Source organism: Piliocolobus tephrosceles, chromosome 11, assembly GCF_002776525.5.
Source record: "Piliocolobus tephrosceles isolate RC106 chromosome 11, ASM277652v3, whole genome shotgun sequence".
NCBI lineage: Eukaryota > Metazoa > Chordata > Mammalia > Primates > Cercopithecidae > Piliocolobus > Piliocolobus tephrosceles.
In genome coordinates, this window is record NC_045444.1 from 16,193,213 (window position 1) to 16,210,471 (window position 17,259).

Here is a 17,259-nt window from a genome sequence, read left to right on the forward strand (position 1 = left end):
AGTAGCACGATCTCAGCTCACTGTAACCTCTGCCTCCTGGGTTCAAGTGATTCTCCTGCCTCAGCCTCCCGAATAGCTGGGATTACAGGCATGCACCACCACGCCCAGCTAATTTTTTGTATTTATATAGAAAAGGGGTTTTACCATGTTGGCCAGGTTGGTCTTGAACTCTTGACCTCAAGTGATCTACCTGCCTTGGTCTCCCAAAGTGCCAGGATTACAGGTGTGAGCCACTGTGCCCAGCTATCTAGTATTTTATTTAAAAGTTGTCACTAGGGTGTTCACTATTGTGAATTTATAATCTTAAAAGTTGGGGATGCTAAAAGTACCTAATAGATGCTAAAATACTATTAGGTTTTCTCCTCTTTTAATTCCATTTTGTTAGAAACAAATAATCACAACCAGGGTTCTTTTGCCCTTCCCCAGCCATCCAGACTGCTTTACTGTAATGTCGGTAAGATTGCATACAATGAAAAGTGTAACTAGTTGATTGGGATTTGGAAAAATTGAATCAAGCATTTGCATTCATCCAGGATGGTCTTAAACTACTGACTGGGGGGTGCCCACAGGATGAGCACTGGTGGCGTGGGTGGGAGGAATTTCCTTGGGTACTGCAATTGCATTTGAAAGATCTATTTTCCAAAACCTGAGCAGAGGGAGGCTAGGAGGAATGCAGACAGGACATTCAAAATGCTAATTCCCTTTACTAGTAGAACATGAAATATCTGATAATGGTTTTAAAAAAATAAGTGCCAGGATTCATTGTAGTGTAAATGTTCAACTAGTATAATTTAAAATGAGTCTTTATATTCAGGCCAGGCACGGTGGCTCATGCCCTTTAATCCCAGCACTTTGGGAGTCCCAGGCGGGTGGATCACCTGAGATCAGGAGTTCAAAACCAGTCTGGCCAACATGGAGAAACCTCATCTCTACTAAAAATGCAAAAAATTAGCCAGGCATGGTGGTGCGTGCCTGTAGTCCCAGCTACTTGGGAAGCTGAGGCAGGAGAATCACTTGAACCCAGGAAGCAGAGGTTGCAGTGAGCTGAGATAGCACCACTGCACTCCAGCCTGGGTGACAGAGCGAGACCCTCTTTCAAAAAAAAAAAGGTGAGTCTTCATATTCAAATTAGTATATGAGGTTAGACAACCATTCTTATGTGGGACCAGGTATATTTAATTTGCCTTTCTTTGTAGTCATCCTAGTAAATCCTTGTAAAGGGTTGTTTTATATACAATTTTGTAGTATATTCTAAATCCCCTTTGGCAAATAAAGGTGAAGTTATCTAGTGTCAGCATATTGTGATTTGTATACTTATATAAGACAAGATTGTATCATTCTGATCAAGTTGCAGCATTTTAATTTTATATGATAGGTCTGTACCGAGTAATCAGTACCTATGTGCAAATATTAAGTCAACTTAATTACCAGACCCAGAAGGCCAGAGCTAATCAAAGAGTACTTTAGGAAGATGAAATATTTATAATGAGTTATGGAAACAATGTTTTAGAAATGTTTTTCTTGGTGTAATTTAATGCAGATTTTTACCTCAATTTTGTTAGAAAACGTGATAGTTTTATCCCTCCATCTATTTAATATTTAATATTTTCAGATTCTAGAGTATTTAAAATTTAAACACAATTATAAAATTAATTATAATTCCTACTTATGTTAGTAGCTGTAATTTAGGGCCAAAACTATCCTGGGTTTGTCTGCAATTTGAAACATTGTGTATTTTAAACTATATAATTTGGGAACATTATTTTATAGACTGTGGATAACCAAATATAGAGTTTGTGATTTTTTTAATGCTTTATTTGTATAAAATCATTTGTATATTCTATTTATAGTATGCATTTTCTAGCTCATTAAAAGTACATAAAAACTTCAAATCTATCCTTATACAAATATTTGATTTCTAGTTTCCTTTTATTAAAACATTTTCACTCATTCATTCTTTCATACCTTAATCTCTAAGATGTGTCTTGGGTATTTGATAAGGTAGGTCTTCTTGTGGAGCACATCACTCAGCTTTGGAGACCAAACATTAAACACACTGAGTTGCATCTTATGCATGTTAAGGTCTAAAGTCAACAGAAAAGGTGAAATTTTTGAATAATCAAATTGCCCTTGGGAAGGTCCTGAATAAGAGACCTACATCCATCATGAGATGGAATGTAGGTCATTGAACTTTTCCTCCAAAATTGGAATAGAAATTAGCAACAGCAGAAAGCCAATGCTATCCCTAGGATGGTGGGGTGGAGGGAGGAAGCCATCATAAAGCTCAAGGCCAGGGTCACACAGAGGAAGCAGAACCCCCGCAGCAGAGCATGGGGGCCTTCAGGGTGCTGCAGCTGGAGGCAAAGAAGGAGGGAAAGAAATAATCTTGCTTTTCTTTTTTTTTTTTTTTTTTTGCCATTGACTCACATTGGCAGGACCTGGCTGGAAGCCAGCTGGCATGGGATCTTGGGAGACGTATCCCTCTGGTGTATCCCCTGACTTAGAGCAGAGCAGCAGATCTCAGGTCAAGCAGGCTCAGAATTGGCACAGATGCTAAGTAACTGGCTTGCACTGGGGACCATATTGTATGGACAACACTTACTTTCAACAATAGAATCACAGCTGTGAAGATGTCACAGTACAAGAAATATTCTTGAACTAAGATCACTTTGATCCATCTCAAGTTCACTCCGGAAAGTGGAATTAGGGGAAAGTGCCTGCCCTGGACTAGTATTTCGAATCCCATCCCTCCTGTTCCTCTACTTACTCCCTTTTCCCTTTTTCTTCTCTCAAGCTGGGCTAAAGGGAAATGTGAAAAACATTATTGTCTCTTTAAAACCAAACACATATAAAACATGAAAAATATTTTTCAGTGACAAAAGATAAGAATGGAAGCATTCAGGATAGTGTATTCATAGACGCTTTGGGAAAGAGGAAAGAAAATAATTTCTTAAATTTTTTTCTTGGAAGACTGAAAATAGAATCTTAAGGGGACAGTGTTCTTAAAGCCTTGCTCTGACTACTTATAACGTCTTTCTTCATCCACTAATTATTTTGAAAACTCACTTAGTCATTTGTCAGTTGTAACCTTTAGAGAGAAACATTTAAAATCAGTTCACTAATCACAGCATCTTTTTTTTTTTTTTTCTGAGATGGAGCCTTGCTCTGTTGCCAGACTGGAGTGCAGTGGCAACATCTTGGGTTTCTGCAACCTCTGCCTCCTGGGCTCAAGTGATTCTCCTGCCTCAGCCTCCTGCGTAACTGGGACTACAGGTGCACACCACCACGCCCAGGTAATTTTGGTGTTTTTAGTAGACACAGGGTTTCACCATGTTGGCCAGGATGGTCTCGATCTCTTGACCTCGTGATCCGCCCTCCTTTGCCTCCCAAAGTGCTGGGATTACAGGCATGAGCCACTGCACCTGGCCCACAGCATCATTTTTCAAGTGTCTCTAGGGTGACCAGGTGCCCCGGTTTGCCAAGGACAGTCCCAGTTTCTACCTGCTGTCCTGGTACAATCATGAATAGTGCCCCTTTCAGTTTCAAAAGTGTCATAGTTTAGACAATAAATTACCTGACCACCCTTATATGCCCCATGTTTCTTAACACCTAGGCTGCTGACAAAACTCACATTTTCTGACTGTCAGTCTAGTGTTCTTTATACTAGACTGATATGGTCCACAAAGGAAGCAATATTGGCCAACAATTAATCTTGGGTCTTTGGATTAGGATGTTAGAGTCCTACCTTCAAAGCATTTTCCTCCTGGAGTGGTCTTTGCACAAATGGTAGGGTGATTTGTGGAGCCAGTGAAGAACCAGGCTAATCCAGCTTGTTTTATTGGCCCCAATTTTTCTTCTCAGGGCCATAAGCCAGTTATTACCAGGAAACAAAAGCGAACAAGCAAGCATTTAGTTTTAAATTGGTATTAAGGAGAAGCATCTAGAATTAAATCTTGCCACATAAACCCAAATCACCCCCAAAGCTAAGGGGATCTGAAATATACAATGGGTGCTGTTTTCATAAAGATGATGGAAAAGCCTTAACAGGTAAGTTGCTGTACCTTCACACAAAGAAAATAGCAGGTTATTATGCTTTTGTTAAAACAAGTGACTACTACATCATCTCTAAATCATTCTGAATTAAGATGAGTCCTAAAAAAAAATATATAGTGCCTCTGATGAGTGCATTTTAGATTTGCTTGAATGAGGGAGCAGTTATTGCTAGCTGCTAAAGTGCCCTGGAAACTCTGGTGCATACTCCAAAAACACGCAAATAGTTAGGCCTAAGGAGGGAATGATACATGAACACTGGCAAAGAGCCTTACAAGAATGTATGCTGTGGAGAGTGTGGCCAGGGCTTTACAAACCATTAATTAATAAAGTTCTGTACATATGATAGAAAGAAAAAGACTTGACCAACAGCATCAGTCTGGGCTGCACTATTCTCGATCTGAAAGAATCCAGAAGTTTAAGAGTGCATTGGAGCCCTTCAATAATCAAAATGAGAGAATATTAATGGGACCTTTTTTTTCTGTCAGGTACATTTAATCTGGGAGACCTGTTAACCCTGTGTTCTTGAATACTGTTTGCGAATCAACCACTCAGTCTTCTATAGGACATCCGTGTATGTCCTATAACCTGAATTTTTAAGTCAGATAATTTTTGTTTTGACATTCATTTTAGATGGATGATACAAGCTTACCTACGTGAAACTATTTCTCAATTAAAACCAATACTAGTGGCCCAGAAGATAATGGGTGTTCCAAAACAAAACATAAAAACAAAAGCTAATTCTAGGATGGAAAACTTGGGAAACATGTTCAGAGACGTCACAGTAGCAGTGAAACAGGACTCTTTACTGCAGCATTGTGTGAAAGATTCGATATGTATATAAACAAAGGGGATGTTAAAGAGGATGAGAGGGTTTAAGAGAGGATGTGGCCTAATTTTCAGTTTTCCTCATGCTCATTTGATCACTGATTCTTCACACTCCCCCACCCCATAAGTCCTTGCTTTGTTGCTAACCATCTATTCTCTATGCAGAGACACTCACATTCCACAGAATACAGTTCAGAAAATGCTGGCAAAAGGACTCACAAAAGGTCGGGAATCTTTATGTGTTTTTGTGTCATTTTGCATTTTTGGGGGAAGAAATGTTTCCGTTTCTGAGATAATGAAGAGGGTGAATAGATAATATGTTTTCCTAGGCACAGATGGCAGATTTGAAGTGCTTTGGCAAGCAACTTTGTGTCCCTAATATGTGCGTAGTACTTTTACCTTCAGCTTGTAGTAAAACATCACACAGCAGAAGATTGATAAGCAGTTCAAAAATAATGTCTCCTATCCTTTTTAAATTTGATTCCCAAACTGGAAGAAGCTTTGCAATTACTGCCAAAATGTCTCAGAGGGCGTTAGGTTAATCGAAGCTGGAGAGGAGTGGGAAAAGAGGCAGCTGCTAGTCACTGAGGACTCTATTTGCTGTGAGGTTTGTAGGGGCAGCACTTTGCTCTTGGGGTTTGGCAAGGGGATTTGTTTTAAAATTGGGATTATATTTTCTTGGCTTTTAGTCATAAGCAGGGAAATATATTTTTCCTATGCCTAAGAATATACAGAAGCTAATTTGCTCCACAATTAGAAAAATCATTTCCTTTAGCATATGGACCGTAACAATAGCGGTCATAACTCATGAGCCGTGTGACACATTGTTTCCCTTTGGTGAAGTTTTACTTTAAGATCTGTTGGGTATATCCAGGGAGAGAAAGAGATGAAGGTCAAGACATGCTTATTTTTACAGATGAGAGAGAGAGAGAGAGAAAGAGAGAGAAAGAGATTCATTAAACTTTGATTTATACTTTATTTTTATTTATTTTTTTTGAAATGAGGTCTTGCTCTGTCACCCAGGCTAGAGTGCAGTGGCATGATCTTGGCTCATTGCAACCTCCACCACTAGGGCTCAAGTGATTCTCCCACCTCAGCCTCTCAAGCTGCTGGAACTACAAGTGCACACCACCAAGCCTGGCTAAGTTTTTTATTTTTAGTAGAGATGAGGCCTTGCTCTGTTGCCCAGTCTGGTTTCGAACTCCTGACCTCAACACTCTGCCTGCCTTGGCTTCCCAAAGTGTTAGGATTACAGATGTGAGCCACTGTGCCTGACCTATATTTTATTCAGTAGGAATCTTTGCTATTTGCTATTATTTGTAATTCTTCTTGCATCTTAATTTTGCTTCCCCAATGAGTATATGTTCTTTAAAATCTTCCTATAAAAAATCATAAACATATTAATTCTCTAATTGAATGTGCTAATTTGATAAATATTTGAGTGGATACCTACTATTTGCAAAGCTTCAGGGAATACATTGATGAATAAGATAGTCTTTTTTTTTTTTTTTTGAGACAGAGTCTTGCTCCGTCTCCCAGGCTGGAGTGCAGTGGCGCGATCTCAGCTCATTGCCATCTCCGCTTCCTGGGTTTCAAGCGGTTCTCCTGCTTCAGCCTCGCAAGTAGCTTAGATTACAGAAGCACATTACCATGCTTGGCTAATTTTTGCATTTTTAGTAGTGATGGGGTTTCACCATGTTGGCCAGGCTGGTCTCAAACTCCTGAGTTCAAGTGATCCGCCCGTCACAATTTGCTCGGCTTATAGGCGTCAGACACTGCGCTTGGCCAGTAAGATAGTCTTTAATCGCAAGGAGTTTAAGATTTTTTTCTTGGGGGAGGTGATAAGAAAATATGTAAAAACAATAGACATAGGTTACAGTAGTTGCCATTATGGAGGGTGGGTCGGGGATGTTCCTAGGCCATCAAAGGAATGGGGAAAGGCTTTTAATCAAGCTTGTGGACCGCGGGCTGCATGTGGCCCAACACACATTCGTAAACTCTCTTTAAACATTATGAGATTTTTTTGTTGTTGTTTAGCTCACCAGCTATCATTCGTGTTAGTATATCTTACATGTGGCCCAAGACAGTTCTTCTTCCAGTGTGGCCCAGAGAAGCCAAAAGATCAGACACCACTGCACAGAGAAAGTAGCACTTAAGATGGACTTGAAGGTTGAGATTAAACTTCAAGAGGTGTTGTTGGCAGGCAAGAGATAGGAAGCAAATAACTGCATAGAGTTGGAGAAATTTGTTGGTCTTTGGGGAGAAGCAAGTAGTTCAGTCTGGCAAGAGTTGGAATAAGTGTTAGGGAATAATGGGAAATAGAGTTAGAAAAGCAAATTGTGAAATGCTGTGTATCAGTCGGCTTAGGCAGTTAAACTGCAGTAACAAAGGACTCTCCAAATCACAGCAATACTACAAGCTTAGTTCTCTCTTACATTACATTTCCCTTGTGGGTATCTGTAGCTCTGCTCCGTGGCTCCTTTGTTCTGGGGTCAGGCTAAAGAGGCAGCTTCGATCTTGGTTATCATCAATTCTGGCCAAGGGAAAGGAAATATGGCAGAACTGTTCAATGGTTTTCATAGTGTCCGCTTGACTGTGGCTTATGTTACTGCTGTTTACATTTCATTGGCCAAAGCAAGTCACTTGGCCATGCCTGCCATCCCTGGGAAACGGGAAATATAATCCTCTTACAGGAAAGAACAACAGTTAATATATAAAACAATTTACCAAAAGCTTTGAAAGCCAGTGTGAGTCTTTTGCATTTAAATCTTTAGATGGTTTGGAGCCATGGCAAGTTTCTGAACAAGATCATATGGCTTAGTAAAACAAACAGACAAACAAAAACATCAGGGTGGTTTTTATATTGTGTGTGTGTGTTTGTGTGTATGTGTGTCCATGTACATAAAAATGATTTAGGGTATTTATTACAAATGCAGGTTCCAGGGTTCCAGAAAGTCTGATTCAGGGAGCTCAGGAATCTGCCCTGTAGCAAGCAGCCAGGTGGAGAGCATGTAGGTTGTCCACAGACCTCATTTTTAAAAACCCTGGATCAAGGAATGAATGGAGAGCACTCAGGCAAGTGCAGGTGAGACGGGGCAGTGAGTGAGTGCAAAGGCCCAGGTGCAATGTGGGCACATGGTAAATGGCCAGTACGGAGGCAGATAGATACAGAGAGAACAGATTGAACTAGAATTACTCAAGGAGGGAGGCTATGGTGCAAACAGCCAGGAAATAGGGTAGTGGAAGGGGCAAATCTTAGGAGCTAAGATTAGGAATATCAGGGGATCTTGATCTTCCCTGAGAAGGAGGAGGCAAGCCTAGTTGATGCAAGAAAAAACTGAGAACTTGAGGAGAGCAGAGGCAGTGAACAGGAAGTCGCAGGAAACTCAATGCTTGTAAGCAGCTATGGAAAACAGTGTTGACCAAAAGCGACCGCATAAATTTGATTTTGCATTCGGCCAAAAGAGGGAGCTACAGTAGCACATATGCTGATGTCTGGGCTCGGCCGCCCAAACTGAGTATAGCCAGCTTCTGTCCAACAGGATTATTAACCCGACCCACAGTGCAATATTTTGGGTAATTCATTTATTACTTTTATAGCCGTGAACCTTTTTAGAAGGAACTTTAGGTTTCTATTTAATTATTAAGGAATCCAGGGTTTTTTTTTTGAACTGCCTATCCTATAGTCAAGAAGAAATTAATTCCACAGAGTTTAAGGGAATTATTACCCATTTATTGGCTTCACTTGAGGCATGGAGTGGAGATTAGGACAGAGAGGAGAAAAGATCTAGAAGAGAGAAAAGTGGATTTGAGGCATGACTTCTGGAAGTGTAACTGCTGAGCCCAAGGGGTTAGAATCTTACATGTTTTTTTTTTTGAGACAATAAGAGTCTGGCTCTGTCGCCCAGGCTGGAGTGCGGTGGTGTGATCTCAGCTCACTGCAACCTCCACCTCCCAGGTTCAAGCGATTCTTCTGCCTCAGCCTCCCGAGTAGCCGAGATTACAGGTACGCGCCACTACGCTCGGTTAATTTTTGTGTTTTAGTGGAGATGGGGTTTCTCCATGTTGGCCAGGCTGGTCTTGAACTCCTGACCTCAAGTGATCCGCCCGCCTTGGCCTCCTAAAGTACTGAGATTACAGGCGTGAGCCACCGCGCCCAGCCGCATCTTAGGTTTTGTTAGATGCTGTCCAGTTGCTTTTCAGAGACATTGTGCCGATTTACTTTTACACCAATAATGCATGAGTCTTATTTTTTTAACACCTTTGAAAACGTTTTAATATTTGCCACTCTGACAAGGAATTATGGATTTTGGGGGTGGTTTTAACTTGAATCTCTTAAGGTGCCGAAGAAGGTAGACACTTTTTCATACTTACATCCTATTTTCACATTTTTTCCTCTCTGTGAATGGTATGTGCATGTTCTTTGCCAGTGGGTCTTTTACTTATTGATTTGTAGGATCTTTTTTTTCTTTTAAATGAGGTCAATCCAAAGATTCAGTGAACAATAGGATAAATAAATTATGCTCTTCAGTAGATGTTTAAATGATGAATGGCTGTCAGGTGTTGTCTACTATACCTGCATATTCGATGCATGAATCACCTATCTTGTGGACATGGGTCTAAGACTCCTGTTTCAGATCACCTTTGGGTAGTCTACTGTGTAGAATCATTTGCCTCAAGAATGCCAGTTTTCTTTGATTTTATCCTTTATTTCATTATGGAGAAAAGCCAGAAGTTAAATGATGATGAATCAGGTGTATGTAGTGGTTGGAATATTTTTACTGGTTTAAAATCACCAAATGGCAAAGTGGTGGGCTCCCATTCCCAGTGCTTAAAATTGGGCATTTTCAGAGGAGGACTGGGCATGCTCGACTATGATATGGATCAAGATTCAATAGGCTCTTGAGTGAGGATAATCACGAAAGCCCTGCCATTGATTTCCCACCCCTCCCAGACACGCGTTCCTTAGTAGTGAGATTACATTTGTTTTGTAACAGCTTCCTTTAGATAGATTCACAGCCTACATAGTTCACCCATTTAAAGTGTGCACTTAAATAGTTCTTAGTGTTTTCATGGAGCCATGCAACCATGACTGCAGTCAATTTTAGAACTTTTCCATTATTCCTAAAGAAATCTTGTACCTCTTTAAAATTGCTCCCCAATCCCCTCCTTGTCCCCAGTCCTAAGCCAATCACAAATCTACTTTCTGTCTCTATACATTTTGCCTATTCAGGAGATTTCTCATAATGGAATCACACAGTAAGTAATCTTTTGTGACTGGCTTCTTCCACTTAGCATAATGTTTTCATGGTTTATCCATGTTGTAGTGTTTCTGTACTTCATTCACTTTGTTGTTGTTGTTGAGACAGAATCTCACTCTCTTGCCCAGGTTGGAGTGCAGTGGTGCCATCTCAGCTCACTGCAACCTCCACCTCCTGGGTTCAAGCGATTCTACTGCTTCAGCCTCCTGAGTAGCTGGGATTACAGGTGCCCGCTACCATGCCCGACTAATTTTTGTATTTTTGGTAGAGACGAAGTTTCACCACGTTGGCCAGACTGGTCTTGAACTCCCGAACTCAAGTGAGCCACCCGCCTTGGCCTCCCAAAGTGCTGGATTACAGGCATGAGCCACCATGCCCAGCCTATTTTTATGACCAAATAATATTCCACTGTGTGGACAAACTACATTTTGTTGACCTGTTCACTAGTTATTAGGTATCTGGATTGTTTCCACCTTTTAGCTATTATGAATAGTGCTGCTGTGAATGTTTGTGTTCAAGTTTTTGTGTGGACACGTTTTTATTTCTCCTGGATATATATCTGGGAGTAGAATTGCTGGATCGAATGGTAACTCAGTATTTAATGTTTTGAAGAAATGGTCAACTGTTCTACAGTGGCTGTGCCATTATCCCTTTCCACCAGTAATGTATGAGTATTTCAGTTTCTCCACATCCTCACCGACATTTGCTATGTTCTGTTTTCTAGGGCCTTTCTGGTTTTCATACAGCCATACTCATAAGTCGAAGTGGTATATCACTATGATTTTTTTGGTTTTGTTTTTCTGGTCTATGCTTGAGATGGTTACTCATGTGTCAACTTGACTGGGTGATGGGATACCAAGCTGGTTGGTTAAACCTTATTTCTGGTGTGTTTGTGAAGGTGTTCCCAGAAGAGATTAGCATTGGAATGGTTGGACTGAGTAAAGAAGATGGTCAACATGGGTGGGCATTATCAGATCTACCAAGGGCCTGAATAAAACAAGAAGGCAGAGGAAGGTTGAATTAACTCTGCTTGACTGCTGAGGTGGGATATCAGTCTTCTCCAGCCCTCACCACTCCTGGTTCTCAGGCCTTAAGAGAACCAGGATTAGAATCTACACCATTCATTCGCCACCTCTGGGACTTTCGGACGCCACAGGCTTTCCTAGGTGTTCAGTTCACAGGTGGTTCACAGAGGGACTTAGCCTCCAGAATCATGTGATCCAATCAATATTTATTTTATTTTATTTTACTTTAAGTTCTGGGATACATGCACGGAACATGCAGGTTTGCTACATAGGTACACATGTGCCATGGTGGTTTGCTGCACCTATCAACCCGTCATCTAGGTTTTAAGCCCCACGTGCATTAGGCATTTGTCCTAATGCTCTCCCTACCCTTTCCCCGCAACTGCCCAACAGGCTCTGGTGTGTGTTGTTCCCCTCCCTGTGTCCATATGTTCTTATTGTTCAACTCCCACTCATGAGTGAGACATGTGGTGTTTGGTTTTCTGTTCCTGTGTTAGTTTACTAAGAATGATGGTTTCCAGCTTTATCCATGACCCTGCAAAGGACATGGATAAAGGACCCATGCAAAGGACTCATTCTTTTTCATAGTGGCATAGTATTCCATGGTGTATATGTTCCGCATTTCCTTTATCCAGTCTGTCATTGATGGGCGTTTGGGTTGGTTCCAACTCTTTATTATTGTAAATAGTGCCGCAGTAAACATACCTGTGCATATGTCTTTATAGTAGAATGATTTATAATCCTTTGGGGTATATACACAGTAATGGGATTGCTGGGTCAAATGATATTTCTGGTCCTAGATAAGCCAATCGATATCTTATAAATAAACAAGCAAACAAATTCTATTGGTTCTATTTCTCTGGAGAACCTTGACTAATACAATGCTTTAATTGTTTTTACTTACTGTGGTAAAATATGTAGTACATAAAAGTTATAATTTTAGCCTGTTGTTGTTGTGAGACAAAGTCTCACTCTTGCCCAGGCTGGAGTGCAGTGGTGCAGTTACAGCTCACTGCAGCCTCAACCTCCCAGGCTCAAGTGATCCTCCCACCTCAGCCTTCTGAATAGCTGGGACTACTGGCATGCACCACTACACCCAGCTAATTTTTTATTTTTTGTAGAGCTGGATTCTCCCTGTGTTGCCCAGGCTGGTCTTGAACTCCTGGGCTCAAGGGCTTCTTTCACTTTGGCCTCCAAAAGAGCTGTGATTATAGGTGTGAACCACTGCACCTGGCCTGTTTGAGGCATTTTTAATTGTACAGCTCAGCAGCCTTCATTACATTCACATTGTTCACATCACAGTGGTTTTGGTTTGCATTTCCCTGGTGATTAATGATGTTGGGCATCTTTTTCCTGGGCTTGCTGGCCATTTGTGTATCCTCCTTGGAGAACTGTCTGTTTGAGATCTTTGCTCCTGTTTGATTTGGGTTGTGTTTTTATTGTTGAGTTGTGACTATTCTTTATATATTCTGGATACTTGTCTCAATTGTAACAGCAGGATTTTAGTTTATGGAGGTGACTGAATGATGACGCAGAGAGGCCAATGCTACTGAAAGAAGAGTTTTCTTACTTACAGTTCCTGAGAGGAGGGGACATGCCACAACACACAGGGTCACAGCGGAAGCATTAGGATGGTTAAGAGGCAAAAGACAGTGAGAAGGCATGGGCCAGAGCCTTTGCTGGAGTTTCTGCAGGAAAGGCGAGGCTGGGCCGGGCCATCAGTTTAGGACTGGCTACTTTGAATAACACGGGTGAGCCTGGGCTATAGGGGTGGTCTCTAGTTGCCTGGAACCTGGCCTTGGGATGATTTAGGATAAGGGAAATATTGGTTTGGTGTGTGAGAGTTATACAGAAGGCAGGTGGAGGCACAGACTTGGATCAACCTGTCTGCACATGACAGGAGAATTCTAGTCAAGTTGACGTATATTTGTCCAGTTGTTTCATAATGAATTTCCATGTTTTTGGAAACAGTGAATCAAATGTGGATGGGAATAACTCTCCCTCACTTGCCTCCCGCACCCAGGCTTGCCTCGCCGTGGGAATGCCCCATCCTTGGAGAGGAGTGCCCCTTCTTGAAGGAGAGAGGTAAACACTTGTCTGCTGGCCTTGCAGTTACTAGATGCCAAATGGACGTAAAGAATCTCAGGTCAGGTGTGGTGGCTCACACCTGTAATCCCAGCACTTTGGGAGGCCAAGGCAGGCAGATCACTCGAGGTCAGGAGTTTGAGACTAGCCTGGTCAAAATGGCGAAACCCCACCTCTACTAAAAATACAGAAATTGGCCAGGTGTGGTGGCGTGTGCCTGTAATCCCAGCTAACTGGGAGGCTGAGGCAGGAGAATCACTTGAATATGGGAGGCGGAGGTTTCAGTGAGCTGAGATCGCGCCACTGCACTCCAGCCTGGGCAACAGAGCGAGACTCCATCTCAAAAAAAACATAAAAAATAAAAAAAGAATCCATGAAACCACAGGACATTAGACAGACCCTGAACAGATACATACGGTTGGCAAACATATTCCCTGATTCTGTGGGTTGTCGTTTCTCTTTTTTGATAGAGTTCTTCAGTGCACAAAAGTTTAAAATTTTGTTGAAATTCATTTCATCTACGTTTTTCTCTTGTTGCTTGAGCTTCTGACACCGTGAGGGAGTCGGCATTCTCAGAACAAAGAACCTACTGCCAAACCTAAGATCATAAGGATGTATCCCTCTGTATTCTCTTACATTTATGCCTTTGTTTCATTTTGAGTTAATTTTTCATATGGTATGAGGTAAGGTTATGTATTATAGAAATTTTTTATGTTACAAAGTGATAAGCCAAAGCCTACAGAGGACAATTTGGTGATATTTATTACAAATGTATATCCCTCCCAATTCTACTTCTAGGAATTTATTCTATAGATACAAGGCAAAAGATACATGTGTAAGGTAATTCACTGCAACATTCTTTTTTTTTTTTTAATAATAGTAAAGCATTGTAAACAGTCTACGTGTCCCTCAATAGAGGCTTTGACATAAATTGTGCAAAAATAAAATACTATAGGGCTACAAAAAAATGAATTTCTATATGTGCTGCTTTGGAAACCTCTCCAAAAAATATTGTTCAATGAAAAGAAAAACAAGGTTTAGACAGAATGGCTTTTTGGTATGTGAAACATTTGAGACAATAAGACACATATTTATTTTTGAAGTTTTTAGATTTTCTCTGTTGCTCAAGCTGGAGTGCAGTGGCACGATCTCGGCTTACTGAAACCTCTGCCTCCTGGGTTCAAGTGATTCTCCCGCCTCAGCTTCCTGAGTAGCTAGGATTACAGGCACACACCACCACGCCCAGCTAATTTTTGTATTTTTAGTACGGAAGGGGTTTCCCTAAGTTGGTCAGGCTGGTTTCGAACTCCTGACCTCAAATGATCCACCCTCCTCAGCCTCCCAAAGTGCTGGGATTACAGGCATGAGCCACCACGCCTGGCCTAAGTTTTAAAAAGTTTTTAATTAAAAAATAATTGCATGCATTTATGGAATAAAATGTGATGTTTTGATACACATAAACACTGGGGAATGATACAACCAGGCTAATTAGCATATCCATCACCTCCAGTAGTTACCATTTCTTTGTGGTGAGAACACTTAAAATTCTCTCCTTCAGGTCTTTTGAAATATACGATACATTAGTATTAACTATAGTCACCACGCAGTGCAATAGAGCACCAGAACTTAATTCTTCTAACTGATGATAACTTTGTACCCATTGATCAACCTCTTCCCTTTCCCTGCCCAGCCTCTGGTAACCATCTGGTAACCTCTTCCCTTTCCCTCCAGCCTCTGGTAACCATCATTCTACTCTCCACTTCTGTGAGTGTGACGTTTTTAGAGTCCACACGTAAGTGAGGTCATGCAGAATTTTTGCTCTGTATATGCACATGTCTTATGTACAAGTAAAGAAGCTCTGCAAATTTTAAGACGCCAAGGATGGGGCATTCCCACAACGAGGCAGGTGCTGGGTGCAGGAGGTAAGTGAGGGAGAGCTGTTCCAGTTCAGATTTGATTCACTGTTTCTGAAAACATGGACATGCATTACCAAACAATTGGACAAATATACGTTAAAATTTAAAAAGAACCTTCTGCAGAAAAGAAAGGAGCAGTGGGGATAAAACAGCCACATAGTCATCAGTGTTGCACACATATTTTTTGTTCCAGTTGAAGCTCCGTGCTCTCTTTTTTTTTTTTTCTTTTGAGATGGAGTCTCGCTGTCGCCCGGGCTGGAGTGCAGTGGCAGGATCTCAGCTCACTGCAAGCTCCGCCTCCCGGGTTTACACCATTCTCCTGCCTCAGCCTCCCAAGTAGCTGGGACTACAGGCGCCCACCACCTCGCCCGGCTAGTTTTTTTTGTATTTTTTGGTAGTGACGGGGTTTCATCATGTTAGCCAGGATGGTCTCGATCTCCTGACCTCGTGATCCACCCGTCTCGGCCTCCCAAAGTGCTGGGATTACAGGCTTGAGCCACCGCGCCCGGCCGCTCCGTGCTTCCTTAGCTGGTTTTCTCATGACCACTGATGTACTAAGTACAATCACACCAGAGCTGGCCGAGGTTAGACTGCAGGCTGTGGGCGCGGAGCAGAGCGGCAAGCTGGCCCCAGGATGTCGAATAACAGCCCTGGCCTCATCCACACAGTAAAGAGAAGACCTCACATGGGATGGTTTACCATCAAGGAGTCCAGACAGAAAGGCTGTTCTAGAACCCCTCTCATTTAAAGAGCACAAATCCGAATGAATACATAGTTTTACTGTTTTACCAGTAAGGTTCTTGACACCGGATGACTTACCTTCCTATCCCCAGGCAACAGAGGGTAAGTGTCCTTGAGAAGAATATCCCTTCACAGCAAATTCACATCTGTCCTTCCGCCTAGAGAGATGGGACAGAGATGAAGACCTCACCACTAAAGACCCACTCTCCTAGCTGTTTTGGAGAAGTCACTCTTGTCTTTATAAAGTTCTGAAGTTGGCTCTTGGCATATTTCCCTCCCCTCAAATCCTTATAAAAACAGGTGCGGCTAAAGCCTGTCTTTGCTGAAAGAACACTCTCTTCCTTAATAGAAAATTCTCTGTTGAAAATGTATTTTCCCAGGCCCGGCGCGGTGGCTCATGCCTGTAATCCCAGCACTTTGACAGGCCAAGGCGGGTGGATCACATGGTCAGGAGATCAAGACCAGCCTGGCCAACATGGTGAAACCCTGTCTCTACTAAAAATACAAAAATTAGCTTGACGTGGTGGTACGTGCTGGTAATCCCAGCTACTCAGGAGGCTGAGGCAGGAGACTTGCTTGAACCAGGGACGTGGAGGTTGCGGTGAGCCAAGATCATGCCACTGCACTCCAGCCTGGCGACTAAGCGAGACTCCATCTCAAAAAAAAAAAAAAAAAAAAAAAGGTATTTTCCTTTTCTGGCTTCTGTGGTTAGCAGTGTAATAGTAGCAAAACTGGTTCTAGACATGTGAGCATGCAGCAGGAAATCTGCAAACCGACAATGGTCACCATGTGTACTTTTCACCCTTTCTGTGTATGCTAGACCAGAGGCCGGTGCTGGCATGCCATTCTGACACGCACTGTGAGAACAAATGCCACATGTGTGGAAGATGGAGGAGTGCTGTGTGAAGGAAGCAGGCCAAACTCCTTCTGTTTTTATCCTCCTTCCAGTACGAGCCCCAAATATCAACTCCACAAGTGGGAAACTGTGCCTGACCAGAGTGTGTAGAGAAGTGTTTGGGGAACTGTGGGAGGGGGAGAAGATAATATTGGTATAATAAAATCAAATTCGGGGCTGGGCATGGTAGCTTACGCCTGTAATCCCAGCATTTGGGAGGCCAAGGTGGGTGGATCACTTGAGGTCAGCAGTTCAAGACCAGCCTCCCAACATGGTGAAACCTGTCTCTACAAAAAAATACAAAAATTAGCCAGGCATGGTGATGCCTACCTTTAGTCCCAGCTACTCCGGAGGCTAAGGTAGGAGAATGGCTTGAACTCAGGAGGTGGAGGTTGCAGTGAGCTGAGATCACGCCACTACACTCCAGCGTAGCTGACAGAGTGAAACCCTGTCTCAAA